This window comes from Neolamprologus multifasciatus, chromosome 17, assembly GCF_963576455.1.
Source record: "Neolamprologus multifasciatus chromosome 17, fNeoMul1.2, whole genome shotgun sequence".
NCBI classification, from domain to species: domain Eukaryota; kingdom Metazoa; phylum Chordata; class Actinopteri; order Cichliformes; family Cichlidae; genus Neolamprologus; species Neolamprologus multifasciatus.
Genome location: NC_140455.1, coordinates 16,720,230 through 16,737,035, shown reverse-complemented (window position 1 = coordinate 16,737,035; position 16,806 = coordinate 16,720,230). Strand labels below are relative to the sequence as shown.

At 40.7% G+C, this 16,806-nt stretch overlaps 1 protein-coding gene across 2 annotated transcripts in view; it reads left to right on the top strand.

Moving 5' to 3' along the window:
* The window catches only part of phf21b (PHD finger protein 21B), a 97,483-nt gene that overhangs the window by 53,095 nt on the left and 27,582 nt on the right, over positions 1–16,806 (top strand). The gene's annotated exons all lie outside the window — the stretch shown is intronic.

The following is a 16,806-nucleotide window of genomic DNA, read 5'->3' as shown; positions in this document are numbered from 1 at the left end:
CAAACACAGAGTTTACTCCAGCTATTTTTTTCTGTGGTTAAAGACTCTGATTGGCTCCCTTGGTCCTCCACCAGCCAAATAAATGAAGAGTGCAGCGTGGAACACCTTCCCTTGTTACCTCCCCGAGGTATAATTAGACACAGCCAGAGAGGGAGATCAATTCTGAACATCATAATACGACTCAGAGTGAAGCTGTTAAATGATCCTCAGGAGACCTGCTGGAGCTGCTGCAGTGTTTAACAGCCAGCCAGCATCAAGGGAGGCCACGCTCGCTTAATTCCCTCCAAACAGAGACGAGGAGCAGGGACGTGTGCCTCCGACCTCCAGTCACCTGTTTCATCTGCACACTCAACCACAGACTGTATACAAAAGATGGTCATAGACAGCGTGACATCACCCACTTATGTGGACTCCATTTTGAAGCTTCAGTGTTAACGTACAGGCTGCCATTTTATTATTTTTTGGACAAGTGGGTGGAGTTATCAGCTTACGCTTGCTAACAGAAACTCCCAGTGCTCAGTAACCTGCAGTTCCTCAAACGGCCACTTGAAGCTCCAGCAGTGAATCAGAATGTTTTTGTAACTCAATATTTGAAGTTGTAACCTTAAAGTTTGCATCATTATTATATTATTATTATCTTTGTCACTTGGGCCATCTTTTTATACAGTTTATAATGCCATCTTTGAATACTAGATAATAAAATCCTAGTTTCACATACATGTACAACCAGCACATATCGCCCCCTGCTGGTGTATCCCTGTGCTGCACAGTACAGCCTGATTTGCTTTCCTACAGTCAGTTGCAGGTCTTTTGCCCACAACCGAGATGACAGACCTTGCCGACCGTACATACAATACACAAATATCACATTGGGGAGACAGGTCAGGCTAGGTAGCGAGGAAAAAAACATTGAAATGTGTAACACAGAAGGATAATACAGGAATGGACAGATATCAACACACCATAGCACAATAAATACAGACAAGCAACATGGGAAAGAGTTCCAGTGTGTACATCTGATCTGGGACTGCTGCAATCTTTCGACTCTGCGCTCCAACTGACCCGATGTCCACATCAGAGGGGAGGTAAGCATTGGAGGTGGCGTTGGATCCGGGGTAGGGAGGGTGATGCATCGGTATCAGTATCAGTATATGTATGTGTGTGCGTGTCCATAGTTCAGCTGAGACAGTGTCCTTTGCTCAGTGCTGTGAGCGGTGAGCAGACAGGGGAAGTTTTCTGTTTTTCAACCTTACAAGTTGTCATTTTATTGTAATTAATCGCTGTTTATTTCATGATGTCGTCTTATTTTTAGATATTTCAACAATCTAAATATTTTCAGATGTTTCTGCAGCAAATCTACAAAATGTTCAAACTAGGTGTTTGTTCAGATTTAGTCTGGGGTAAGAGGGGATGAAAACCAGCCTGACTGTGAGGAGCTTGCTGAAAGGAAGCACCGGGTCATTGATATACTCTGGTGTTAAACACAGAATTCACTCAAACGTGTCTCCAGTTTTAAAATATTGTTGTTGTTTTTTTAAACTTTTTGCATTTAATGATTAAAAACCTCGTATTAACATTGAAAGTGTTTAGAATATCTCAGATAAAAGCTCGTTTCTTGATAAAATATAATGCCCACACTCGGCCACATCACTCTGTAAAATTGCTTGGGCGCTGAAGGGTGAAGTGAGCCTTCTCCAGAAAGCTCTGATTGTTCCTTATTGGAGGCTTTTTATCGGACTTGGCAAAGCAGGCAGCCCCCTCTTCTTCTTCCTTTTTTCTTGCCCCTCCGACTGTGACGGTGTTCAGGACTGTGTATTTGCTTTGGGTTGGCGGGTAAATGTTGACACGGTGGATCTGAATGAAAGCTTTTCCTCGCTGCTGAGAGAACAGAGGACTTTTGGAAGGTGGTTTGAGGCCTCCCATTCTCATTTTCTCCCCTCACCTGTCCCACTCACGCCGCTGCCATCAGCTGAACTGGTTCTGACCTGCTCTTCCTGTCACTGCAGCCTCTCTGCAGACTCCATCACGTCTCACAGATCTGCCTAAACTACTTCCCTCTCCGACTCAATCATTTGCTCCATCCAGCCCATTATGGCGCCTTTAACAAGCGGCCGAGCCACTGAAGCCCCCCCCCCCCCTTTCTTGCTCATCCACAATCACTTCAAATTAGATTGGCGAGTCAATAGAAGAGTCAATATTTAATTTGCTCATAGCAGGTGGTGATTCAGGCGGAGACATGGAGGATCCACCTTGAGGACGCCATCCTTCACATGAAGTGCGCCAAACTGATAAAATGTTCTGAAAGAGGGGGGGAAAAAAGGAAGTCATGTTTTTGCCTGGAGATGATACCTTACAAAGGCTTCAGGGGAGTCGACTGTAATTGCCTAATGTTGACTGTCAAGTAGGGCTGCCAGAATTAGTCGACTATCAAAATCGTCGCTGACTTATTTAGTGGTCAATGCGTCATTTGAAGCTTTGTATGATCCCAAAAGATGCAGGAATAAGTAGTAGGATTTAAGAGTGTAATGACGGACTGAAACAGAAGATGGCAGCACTGCATGTACAAGGATGCCAGCTGCCGTTAAACCCCGAAGAAGAAGAGGAACCGCATCCTCCTGTGCCCGCATTTGTAGGCCAATTACGTTACAGCGACACGATGAATACTGTCCAAATTCGAAGACTCCGACAAATGCGCCCTTCATTTCCCCAGATTTGAAGGATGGGTCGGGTGTATACTTCGTGGCCCAACCTATCCCAGAATTCATAGCTCCAGCTCCGTTTCCAACAATGGCGGCAGCTAGTTAGTTTTAATATTACTCTTATTCAATGTTCCCTCTAAGCAGCGCACTGCTGGGACGGTCTCTGCACACAGAAAAAAAAATCTAACCTGAATTAAAATTAAAATGAATTTTTTGCAGTGTTAGTAAGTAACTGGCTGCTCCAGTATGGGATTAGAACGATGTTACCTTATCCCATAGTCCAGCCAATAATGCGATTCACATTCGTATATACGCAGCTAATCAACGTCGTTGGCAGGCTCTGACAGCGTCTTTATGTACCGACACTGGTGTCTTAGCTAGCAAAGCGGCGTGGCTGATGTGGAGTGAAGCCACGTGTACAACCATTGGAGATGTGAGCAGGACAGACGGAACAATTGACAGAAAAAGTGTGGACTTTATATCAGTTTTTAAATTGTGTTGATAGGCCACGTAAAACCAGAGTTATGATAAAAATATATGCAATGTTTGGTTTTCTTCCTGAATACTATTGTTGTTTATATTTACTGCTGGAAGAAACGGTAAAAACTGCGTTTTATAAGGAAAGCGCTGGAAAGTACTCTTGTTGTCAGGTCTGCAGGTATCAGGCTGTTGTTCTCCTTTATCTCATAGTGGACAGAAATTATGTTTTGGAGTGGCACAAATGATCTGTGTGGCGTCAGATTTGATGCAGAACAGCTGATTGTTCTGTAAATAGTTTAAAATGTTTATTTAAAAAACCGCCTTGGCTGCATTTTTAGGTAAACAGCTGCAAAAAACTTTGTTTTTTGCAAAACTCAGTAACTTTTTTGAGGAAGTAACTATATAATTAATTGCCCAACATTGGTCTTTATATACTGTATTTTGCAGACAGAGAGTTACAGGACTCTCTCCCAGGCCACAGACTCATAATACAAGTCAGAGCTTTATAAAAACAAAAAAAAAGAAAGTTGTGTTTTCAAACTTGGAGTTCAAGTTATTTTTACTTCCAATAGTGTTAACATACTACACAGGTCATGAACAAGATTTCTTTTTTTATTTTCATTGTAAGTGGGCTAAAGCAGTTAATTAAAAGTAGTCTAACATAAATGTAAATGCTGTAATTTGATTATTTTAATAAACCATGTAACTTGGATGGATTCGATGCTGGTGTGACCACACTGCACACGCCTGCTGTTGCTCACAGTGGTCCAAGGGATCGCTCAGGGAGTTTGTGAGTTCGCTCAGACACATGAAAAATTAGAGGGAACATTGCTCTTATTACTTTTTCTGGGTCACAAAATAAATGTTTAATAGGGATGGGTATCGTTTAGGTTTTATCTGATACCGGTGCCAAACCGGTACTTTTGAAACGGTGCCGGTGCTTAAACGGTGCTCGAACCGGTGCTTAAAGAATGGAGAACACAAAATTGGTCCAAAAACCTCTCATGTTCAGCTGTTTTTTTAGTAAAAAGATAACAATGTTAGCCTTTTCTGCAGCTATAGGGCATATATGGTATCACTCTTGGCTGGAAGCAGTGCTTTAACAATGGAAAAAACAAAAACTTTATCCAAAAACCTCTCATGTTTAACTGTTTCCCACTTTTTATTTGGTCATTTTTGCCTTTTTGGCCAGGGTGAAGGGAGTATCTGCCATCAAACAAGAAGACAGCCGCATGTAGCTATGATGGTGTTTGCTAGTTCACCTTACATACATTAATGTAATAACGTGGTTAGCCTACTCAACGTAAATTATACACGAACAACATTAAGCTACTCACGCAGAGAAGAACGGCTGCTGCTGCCATCATCATCCTCATCATTTCTGCTACACTGGCAGGGCTAAGGGCCAGGACTCTACTCTTCAGCTTTTTGGGGGATGTTGCTAACTCTTCGTCCGATAACAGGCACCACACCTGCAGTAGATGCGCTCGGTGTGAGGTCTCGCAGCAAGCTATCAAATACGGCGCATTTTTCGGCTTTTAAAAAAAACGCTATGCGTCGCCAGGTGTTTCATCGGATTTCAGGTGTTACCTCCTTTCCACAGTATCACCTTAAAGCACTTGTTGCAGGCTGCTGAGTTTGCATCTTTTGCTGTGAAGTACAGCAAGACTTTTGACCGCTTCGCCTTGGGCATTTTTAATCTGTAGCTCTGCTCTAAAAGAACGTACGTACCTGGACCCGCCTACTATTCTCGGAAACTTAAAATGATTGGCTAGAATTCAAAGTGTATCACATCTCAGGAAAAAAAAGCACCGAAATAAAGCACCGAAATGTGCACTGCTTTTCGGTCTGGTTACTACCGTTTATGTCAGAACCGGTGCCATCATGGCACCGGATACCGGTACCCATTCCTAATGTTTAACATATTTTCAGGCGAGAATGTAACTGTGTAAACTTCAAATATCTGCTCAGTTTATCAAGACACCACATATTTTCAAAAGAGCGCCAACGTTTTCGGAGACGTCTGTTACCCACCAGCTCGATAGCTAGCCGGGGTTAAAGGCTCACTAGAACCCGTGGGAACACCGGATTCCCGGCAAATCGTTTTCAAACCCACCGCCGTCTTTCGCTACTCAGGTTAAACATATATAAGTCACTTAGATAACTTAAAAATGTTATTGTTTGGCTTATTTTTAGTGTTTTATTTGTTCCTGAGTAAATCGGTTTGGCTGAGATTAAAGTTAGAGTTTTTACACAGCTGAATGTCAAGCAGACACTTATCAGAAGTGTGAGATGCTCAAGAATATACTCCGGTGTCCCGTTATATTTTAGATAGCAAGGAGTTTATTAGACTTCACCGAAACAATCTGCAAATTTCATTAAAATTTAATAAACTATCATCTTGTCTTTATTTTTAGTTAGCACCTTAAACGCTTAAAGCTGTAAGCTAATGATAGTTATATAAGAGCAGATGCTGCTGGTGCAATAAGCTGTACGTTTTACGTCCAATAGACGCATGATCTGATTAGTCGACTAATCGCAAAAATAATCGGTGACTAGTCGACTATCAAAATAATCGTTTGTGGCAGCCCTACTGTCAAGTCACCTTTTTTGGAGCCTCAGTGAGGTTAGCTTCCATCGATTGTAGGGGTGATTTGCTTTTGGACTTAGTTTCACGGACAGTCGCCACGCCTCGCCTCGCCGTGGCGACCATCCTTCCTCGGGTACTACAGAACTCGCACACAGTGGTTGGCCAGTGGTCAGCCAACGAGCTTCATTCAAACTGCTCAAGTGATGTCATATTTGCCTTTTACAAGCGGTCGACTGTAAAACAGCTTTAAGGCTTTATGACCTCCACAAGGAATTCTGACTTATATTTATAACTGATTCTTACATGTGTGGTGTGTGTTATCATCATATAGAAGGTAGAGTAAAATGAAGAGTAAGTAAAGAGTTAAAATAATGTGTCACATTTGACCTCTGACCTCTCCCTCAAGGTCAGTAGATTGATCTGAAGGTGATAACAAAGCTACATAGAACTGTTTAAAAGTGTTTCTTGTTTGTACTGACAACATATGGGCATATAGAGAATTGCATATAATAATAGGTTATAGTCACATTTGACCTTTGACCTCACTTTTACATTTCACGTCTGCCTTTCTTTTCAACACCAAAATGTGTTACATCTTTAAAGCAAGTGTTGTCCAGAGAAAGGGAAATAAACTGTAGTGTAATATTATATAATAATATCCGGTTATTTATAAATCAATATCTCTTATGCAGGACTTACTCCTACATGTCTGTGTAATCAAAGTAAACATCTGTCATGTACTCTTAACTAGTTTTTCTTGTACTACTAAAACTTCTTAGAGTACATTTAAAAGAACAGCTGCTTTGCTGTAGATTAGCGCTCTCTTCTTGGTTTCAACTTTGACCTTTCTTTATTTTGGCTGTTTGTCTGACCTTTTCTTATGTCTTCTGCAGATGATAGTATTTTAGTATGTTTATCTTCTCCTGCTTGGAAGTTACTAAATCACTTGGTTTGTCTGACTATATAGTTTGTATATCTTTTCAAAATATAAGCTTTTCACCATTGTCTGTAGACAGAAACATTTTATTTAAAAACCCGCAGGATTTTCATTAGAAGTACACCAGCTTATATATGTAATGGCATTTGTTCTCTGACAGTTGATGTTCTACTATAGCAAAAAAGCAGGCAGTAACAAGTCCGTGGTTGTCTGTGGTTTGGAGGAATAGTTAGTTTATTTCTCTTTGAATCAGAAAACATCTCTAACTAATAACTTGTGCCTCTACAATGATGAACGCTCTCATGTGTGGGTGTTTGAAAGGCAGTCAACAGAGGCTCAACATCTGGTCAAAGGCAGAGAGCCTCACACACCACTGAAACGCACACTTGTCCACATACTTTTGGCTCTGAAGCTAAGTTGCTTAAAGGTGATTTTGTGAACAAAGATAAACCACCAGAGAAACACCTGTCAGGTGCACAGGAAGGAGGAAGTGCCTCTTCACGACTGAGTGGGTAACGAGGTCTTCCTCTTTTCATCCAGCCTTCATCTCTGCTCCTCTGTCACTGAGTTTAATTACACACCGTACGCCGAGGCTGCCCCCAGCGTTTGGTTTACCGCTGTCGCTGCTCGGACACAACGCTACATTTACATCAACCCCGCACTCCGAGCAACTGTCCTCCATATCGCGCTCAGTCGGGCGTCACTGGCTCCAGGTCTTAGCTGTAAGATGTGGTTAAATGAACAAAGACCGAGGTGAGCTGCATAAATGCATATTTACATGGCGAAACCCTCAAGTCGCTGTTTTCAAAGTTTTTACTTTTTTAATGAACTAAGTGGAGAATTACTCTTTGTGCCGGGCTCAAAACATCCAACTGGAATCCATAACAACCGATGAGTTTGGACTAGTTTCAGTCTGAGTTAGGGTCTGGTTTTAGTCTATTTTTGGCTGGTTTTGGACTGGTTTAATTGGTGGTAGTCGCTGGTTTAAATCTCATCTATAAATTAACAGACTCATAGTCAGATGTTTCTGTAAGGATGGGGTGTTTTGGCCGTAAACCTGATCCAGGTTCTGGATGTCCTGAGTTATGTCCTGGTGCTCGATGGAGCAGATGAACCAGAGTAAAACAGAATGTGGAAAAAAGCTGAGAGCAAACATAGATCCAGTTGTTAGTGTGCACTTCACATCACAGCAGGGACTGATGCAGTGCACTCCCGTCACCCCCCTCATAAGCATCACCCAGGCCCCTCCCATGCATGGCGTATTGTGTTAGGATGTTTCCTCTCTGTTTCTGCAGGGCGGTGGGGGACAAAGAGAGAAGCCCGTCCTTCCCTTTGTCCCCTCGGAGCCCCCTTGGCGACTGCAGGAAGTTCTCAGATGTCTGCAGAGATGCACTGAGAGTCTGTTAACAGCAGATGTTCAGATATTACAGCACTCCGTTTACACAGGGCACTTCATCCAGACCTTTGAGTGAATGCACAGGAAGAAGTGTCTGCATTTCAGGGCTAGAGTGTTAACATCTTTTCTCCTCTCTGATGACCCACATTTCTGGAAAAATCACAAAGCTGCAGGTTTGTGGCAGCTCTGGCCGTAAAACTTTATTAAGACATTTAAGCAAAAACTTTTATTGTGTTTTTGTACTAATCCCTATCACAAGTTTCCACTCTGTCAGATCTCTTTTTCATAATGATCTTAAATGTGATTTCAGTCTTTTTTGTACTTTTTTATGATTTCCTGAAATGTTTACAGTATAACTCCAGTGTTTTTAATGTGATGTGTTCAAAAATGCTTTAGGGTTGGTTTTGATGGTTTGGGTTGTGGAGTGGTTTCACACTGGTTTAGGGCTCTGTTAGTGGCTTCTTTTTGTTGCAGGTTGTTAGTGTGTTTCAGGGGCAGGGTTTGTGCTGGTTATGGCCTTGTTTAAAACTTTGATTTGTACAGATTTGAGTTTGGTTTAGATACTGAATTTGAGCTAATTTGATTCTAGTCCTGGACTGGTTTTAGTCTAGCTTTAAGCACTGGTTTGCAGCATCATAGACGTTTTTCTCTGTCCTCTGGTGATGTGATCTAAACTGATGCTGAGGTCTGGAAGCTTATGCTTCTCTTAAAGAGAGCTCCTTGTATTTGGACTTGTTGTCATGTTCCAGTGTTTTCTTATCAGACTACACTGTAGTGCTAAAAACCCCTTTTTGGAGAATGTAAAAATCCAAAAAGTGGTTATGTTAGATCTGTATAATGGTCATGATGGTTAGATCTTTTTCTGTGGAAAAGAAACATTTTCAAAAAGTTTTCATGTTCCCGAAAAGGAGCCAGAGTCCTTCAGATTGCAAAGTTAAAAAAAGAGTTTCACAGTTTGTGCCCATTTTTTAGAAACCTTTTTCCATCTCATCAGGAACAAAAACGAGTGACTTCATAGTTTTAGAATAAACTTTGGGGGTTTTTATGTGTCCCTGGTGGCTGTGAGCAGTGCTGCTCCTCCAGAGTCATTCGGTTTGTCGAGCTGAGGCTTCGTCTCAGCTTTTTGTGAAGTGTGTCTCTGTGTGCTTGCTGCTCTTTGTGGCTGCATCTGTCTGCCTCTATTGTTTGCAGGAGTCCATCTGCTGGCCTCCAGCTCGCCCCTCCTCCCTCGCCTCAGACAACCAACACCCTCTAGCCTCACCCCTCCTCCTCCCCCTCCTCTTTGCTGGGAAAGCCAGCTGTCCTCCCCTTATTCTCCCCCATTGCTCCATCACCGATGAGCTGAAGAGGCTGCTCAGAAAACTTGGCCTGAGCGCATTCTTACGTTTACAATAATTTCATTTAAAAAGCTTCAGCTGAAATAAATGAATGTGATTAGTCTGGTCCACACAGTCTCAGCACGTAGATGGTATTTATAGTCAGGAAAGGAAAACCAACACATGCAAAATCATATTAAACAAAGGAATATTTCAGCACTTTTCTAAAAGTTATTTTAACACTTCTGCTGGAAGATGCAGAGGTAGATGTGGATATGCTTTGACTTTGTTTACTTTAATACACTCATTCAGAAGAGAAGACGGGCCGGGCTGCAAAAAAGTTTGTACACAAATAAAATATCTGTATATTTAATCATGTTTTCCAAGTTTAAGAAACTCTGCTTCCACTGATGATGAATTTCTGAGGTTTTCAGCACCTGCTTACAGTCTTGGTGTAGATTTCTGTAAAAATATCCCTAAACTTAACTCTGTTCACAACTCTTGTGATTTTTCATGTATGAACTGCTGACAGTCATGTCCTGCTAATGTCAACTTATGCTATTCAGACACGAGTATTAACTATTTGTGAAGCAGTGTCCTGCTGAATGCATCTTTCTCTAGCAGACATGCCTGTTATTAAACTTTGATAACTTTACTGACTGACTATATCAGAGCAGAACTGCTACTTATATTTCTTTTTATTTGTCAGTTTATTATGTAGGATCCCAGATGACACATTTTTGCTGCTGTTTCATAAAAATAGTCCAACAGCGGTTTGATTGGTCCAAACAGAAATGTCCAGTTTTTCTGCAAATTTAAAAGTAAGATGAATATTTTCAGGGTTTAAATTCTTGGTTTCTACTTTTATTTTTGTTTATTTATGTATGAAATTATTGTCTTTATTCCTTCCCTTCTAGTTTTGCTTTTTTACATTTGGATGCTGGTCTGATTATGAGCTCGTGAGCGGTTTGTCAAGCACTTTTAATTGATGAGACGAGTAATAAACAAATACATGTTGATTGATTAGCAAATCATCTTCAGCTTTAGCGAAACCGGATTTGGCCTTTCGCACTAATCTGTGACATTTTAAGATCAGTTGATATACAGATGACCTGAGAAGTGACCGGTAAACTGATCGATAATGAAAACAGTTGTGAATGCTGTCCTGTTGCTGAAGCATTGCGTTTATTCACGGTGATGTTCAGAGCTGTTCCACTGATAGATGAAAACATTAGCCGACTATAAATGCCTTCAGCTTAACATTGTGAAGTGTGTGGATCGATAATTCAAAATGACAACTGTGAGTATTGATCAGAGGGAGCTGTGCGGACAGGGAGCTGCAGAAAGTGAAAGAATCAATGAAAGTGCTGAAAAACAAAAATCCAGTGTTGAATTTGCAGCTTTTGGTGTTTCTGGAAGCCTCACAGCCTGACAGCTGCTGTTTTGTTGCAGTTTTCAAACTGTCCGCTGGTTTTATGGGATGACATTCATCATTATTCACTTTACTCTCTCTATAAACACTAAAAATATGAAAGTAACAACAGATAATGTAATCAAACAAAGTTAGAACATCTACCTTTTCTTTTTGTCATTCAAACAATATTGGACAGTCACTTCTCTGCTTTGTATGGATCTCCTGACCTGCCTATGAGAATAAGTTGACATATTTTTGTAAGCAAATGGAATTCTTTTAAAACACTAAAACAATCATCAAAAAAGGACCACAAGGATGTGACAAAAGTAAACACTTTTCAGGCTCTGAGTAAAATTAAGCAGTGCAAGGATATCTGAGAGAATACATCACATTTCTAAACGTGATTGCTATCCAAATGTACGTCCAATAAATATCTGGCAAACATTTATAAACACAATCTAGAAAGGCACCAGACACCAAAGAGCTCCGCCAAAGCCAGTCGTCCATTCTTCTCTATGTGATCCGCAGCCAAGCCAATGACAAAAAAGCTTTTTTCCAAGCAGTTTGGATCCACAACAAAATATAATGGTTTCTTCCCTTTCACAGGCTCAAAATTTCCAACTTTTATCTCATTAATTTTTATGTAATCGTACAAACCAACAACAACTGAAAATAAAAGCAGATCATCAGCATAAAGAGAAGTGCAACTTGTGAACTGAAAGCTTCAGTGAACATATTTTTCTTTTTCCTCGTATAGGTGCATTTATATCTTAAAAAAATCAGCTTTTGGAATTCACTGCAAACAGCAGCGGTATTACATCTAAGAAACACAATGTAAATCTCATCAGTGCCAGTCCCAAACCTGGATAGGAAGGACATCCGGCATAAAGTCTGTGCCAAAACAAACACGAGGATCCATCAGCCAAAGTGTCTGAAGTATAACATAATAGAGAACTTGTGGTTTTAGAACTTGCTGAATAGTAAGGTTTAAAAACATGGTTCATGCAGAAAACCTTTGACAAATTAAATTAACCTTTTAATAAAAAGTTAGAAAACTTTTTATTAACAGCTTTAAGCATTTCAAATAAATAAACCTAAACCAAACATTTGATCAGTTTTCCATTTAAAAAAAGATCAAAGTGCCCTTAAAGCTCTCTGTAATGGTAATGTGATGGAGCAGATCTCAGAAAGAATAAATTCTGTTTTGATCAAACTAACTAAAACCTTATTAGCAATCACTCTAGTATCTTAATTCTGTGTTTAGTCTGAAATAATGGGTGGATACTGATGTTTTGGTGCTCCAGGTTGTACATTATGGATGCTTTTTGGGTAGTTTATAAACTCATTTTGTCTCAGTAGTTAAAGTCAGTTCTGCAAGTCACAACTACAATACTGTACAATACAATACTATGAAATACTGAGAATTTGAAGTGTACGAGCTCACAAAGCTTAAAGAAGCTCCAGAGTAGCGGATTCGTCTTCAGTTGTCATATTTTCCTCCAGATGACTTCCAGAGTTTGACTTTTAATTTCTCCAACTCTCGGTCTGTTCTGTGCCATCACAGCAGGAGAGCTAAAACCAACAGAAGCTCCTCATTTTGCTCAACAGATGTCCTTAATCCCGTCTAATCCAACATGTTAAACGGTTGTTTTCTCTGCAGCGAGCGCGGGGCGCCGACCCTGGCACTAAAGCTTCCCACAGGCCAGTTGGACTCCCTCAGACTCCCTCTGGTCCTGGTCTAGTGCTCTCATCTCCCCACCACAGTGCCAAGCACAGGCTGAATTAATAAAGTGTCTGTTTCTGAGGCCGTATGTGAGCGGGGACAGCTCATAGCAGGAAGAATAACACAACTTTTTAAGTTTCCAACAGGAAAGAACCCTAGGTTTACCTTTTACAAAAACTATAGGAAAAAGATTTGTGATCCGATTGGATATTTTTTTCTGGTCAGTCCCATAATCAGTTTTTCTGATGACTGTGGCAGTGTGAAATAAAGAATAATCAGTGCTCAAGAGTGACCACTTCAGCATTTATGACTTTGAATAAAGTCTGTTTTATTCTCTGACAACAGCAGGGCTCCGCACTTCATAAATCAGTTCTTTAAATAAATCATCTGTCCCTTCAAATTTCAAATCAGTGACTTTAAAGAACTTTTACTGCCTTTAATTTAGCAGCTCTTACCCTGAAATGACCTGATTCGTTCCTTAAGATTAATAATTTGTGCCATCAAATGACTAAATCATGGTCTGAAATGACTTCATTTTCTTTCCTTCTCTCTCTTCTGCATCATCTGAGAGCCAAAACACTGAAACGGACTTTCTATGAACTGGGTCAGAACATCAGCACTTTGAAGGGAAACTTGGATATCCAATAAAATATTTTGGGGGATATCACACATGCAATGGGCCAAAAATACATCAAAATTACATTGATGATCTCCATGCTGAGGATTTTAGAGGAACAAAGATCATGATTAGAAAGAATAATTTGTAATTTGGCCTCACAAACACCTGAAACCTGAAACATTTAAAAGTATAAACAAGAAATATACGTTGGTGGGATTTTAATAATATAAGCAGCTGTCGATGGATGATTAGTAAAATCAGGCATTCAGATGATAATTCAGAGACTTAACCTTCTAAAATCAAGCTGTGTAACATCCACATGTGTGACTCGTGTTATATAACCAGAGAACAAACAGGAAGTGATGTAAATGCTTTTCAATGGAAATTGATGCAGAAACATGGAAAATCATCCTAATAACCTCCCTCTGTTGTAGTAAATGTGAATAAATAATAAAATAACTGCTGGTGTTTGGTGGCTGTTTGATGACCACGTTATTACCACGTCCAGTGACATTTAAAACATGACCTGATCACTGAGGATTCTTGGTGTCAGGAGTGTTTCTGTAGCCAGTGTTTAACCTTAACATTAGTCAGCTTTGAGTGTTTTTTTTTTTCTTTTTCCTTGGTGTTTTTCCACTACTCGAGTAGTTTGAGCTCCATCATTGCAGTTTTCCTTGGTGACTTTTCAGGCTAGTCTTCATTTTTCCTCAGCTGCTCTTCCAAACAGAGCCCAAATCATGTTGAGAAAAGATTAGATTTTTAACTCCTCAGCGGGAACACGGCCGAGCACCAGCCCAACCTGCTCATTCAGCCACTAACTGGCCATTTAATCAGCACCAATAACGTCTGCTGCTGCTCTTTCTGCCATTTTTCATCCTCTTATTATCTGCGATTAGGAGAGCAGAGCTGAGATGATCGGTGGACGCAGCAGTGGCTCTATAATTTCTCTCCGGCTCTTCATTTTTTAATATAGAGTTTGACCTTTCAGAGCTATGTGCCGGTTGCCGCCGCTGGTCAATATTCTCAGCTCTCGCTGAAGGTGCGAGCTGTTCGGTTGGCAAATAAATGTCTTCATTAAAGCGACGACCCCGAGCCACATTTCTTCTCAATGACGTTCAGATCGTTTCTGCTTCAGCCTGTGATTTTGTTTGGCCTCCGATAAACGCTAAGGGACGAGGACGGGAGATTAAAGACACTTTAAAGAACATTTTCTGAGAAGCTCTGAGGCTTCTGTTCCCACAGGATTCATGTGTCTTGGAGGTGGTGTTCATTTAATTCATCTTTCTGTGTGAAATTAAAAGATCTGGACTGTACAGGAGAAAACAGAAAAGATTTGACATTTTTAGGTTTTTAATAGTTTTAATAATCCAGTTCTAACTGTTTGTACAGACACTGGCTCCGCTTTTTTTAAAGGCACCTGTTTGACACGCACGAACAAATCCAGGCCAACGACGGCGCTCAGAGAGAACACCTGTGCTTACCTGTACCTCACATTACAACAGCACATTAATGAGCTTACAGCTGATGGCCTTTATTGCTTTATGTTGTTGTTTTGGCTCGCAGACAGGCCTGAATGTTGGTGTCAACATGTTTCCAAAAGCCGAGGGAAACCAGTTCCAAAACAGGCCTGTGTGTTACTGCAGTTTATACGCAGATGCAGGAGCCCAGTTTCAGGCCTGCTCCTAGATCTGTTATACAGGAAGCCCAGATTTCCCTTCAGAATAAAAGCTCGCCTGCTGGACCTTTGTGAGTTCTCAGCTCTCTGGCACAAAATGAGCTTTTATTGAAAAAAAAGGCTGAACTTTACGTCTTTTTCAAACCCCGAGATGTCTGAGTCAAATCAAGCTTCTTCTTCTTGAGTTGTTTTGCGTTCCTCTTGTTTCCATTTACATCTCTGACCTCCTGCTGTGATGGAGTGACACATCTCTATAGCAACATTTCTGTGTGATGCTGCAGGATTGAAACAAAGACAGAAACCTCCCTTCAGCGTGAAGTCACGGGAGCTGATTTAAGTGGTAATAAGCGCAGGAGGGGTGAGGTTTGATCGTTTACTTTTCATGGAGAGGCGCCGCAGTGAGAACAGCGGGCAGCGTCACAACAGCTTCGATCACGTTTCGGCAAATCACATTAAAAAGAAGTCACATTTTTATGATCTTCCATTCATGCGAGCGGCTCCGTCACTTCTGAAAAACCCAATTAGCAGAGATGGGCGATTGAAATCTTGGTGAGGGCGGCGGAGACTCTCAGCGGGCTCGGCTCAGTTCTGTCTCTGCGTTGGCATTCAGTCGGTGAAATATCTTCTGGGCACTTTTGCTGAAAAGTTAATTGAGATGATAAACAAACCAGAGTTTGAAGCTGCTGCTGTGATTTCCTGTTTTTTCTCTCCTGAGTAAAAAAAAAAAGAGAGAAATCAAAGAGCCGAAGGCAGCAGAAACAGTGATTAGAGCTGCCGCTGCTGATCGATTGAAGAGGTATTGTCACCGTTTCTGTTTGTGTAATTAAAGTTTGTGTCTTTGAGTCCATTTACCGAGTAAACACTTTTGTCTTTCTCTGCAGCGAAGCTCGTTAGGGGGCGAAAATCAGCATCACTTAGTATTTAGAAAATAATTCAACTGTTTCTCCAAAGAAGTAAAACCTCGCAGTCATTTTTTGTTTTTTCCCCTATCACAAAACTGCTGATTACACAGACTGTATATCAAAGATGGACAAGGACACTCACTGGTTTGTGGATTCCACATTTTGAAGCCTCAACATTGGCTTTTTGGAGCATATATCTTATTATTAATAATAATAATAATAATAATAATCGTATTATTAATAATACTCTCAGATTTTGGTCCACGTTGATATGACAGCATCACACAGCTGCTGCAGATGTGCTGCGACCATCAGAAGATGGTACACTCGTTATAAAGGGACGGACATGGTTAGCAACAATAATCAGGTAGGCTGTGGTGTTTAAATGATGCTCAGTTGCTACTAAGGAGCACAAAATCTGCCAAGAGTATATCTTCCCTACCTTTACCTTTACCTTTTTTCACCACCAGCAGCCTGAACTGTTGATATAGGTCAAAACTCTGACCCGGACATGTGAATATTACTGCAGAAATTAAGACTCATCGGAGCAGGAAACAGTTTTCCATCTTCTGTTGTGTAGTTTTGTGAGTCTGTGTGATCTGTAGCCTCAGTTACTGACAGGAGTGAAATCAGTGTGGTCTTCTGCTGCTGGAGCCCATCTGCTTCAAGGTTCAGAGATGCTGTTCTGCAGATCTTTGTTGTAACCAGAGGCCATCTGGGTTACTTTTACCTTCCTATCAGCTCGAGGCAGTCTGACCATTCTCTGACCTCAACAAGGTCATTTCTCCCAGACAACTGTGGCTCTTAATGGTTGATGGAAAAATCGAAGCAAATCAGCAAGAAAAAAGTCACTTAAATCATCTTAATTAATCATACTAATACAGTAATTGGATCTACAGCAGGTTATTTTTATCATTCTATATGTCTAAATGCACTGAGTTGTTGCCATCTGATTGGCTGATTAAATATTTACCTTAACAATCAGTTAGTTGTTAGTGTCTCTAATGTGGCTGGTGAGTGTATATATTATTTCAAATTAAAAGTCTATCAGCAAC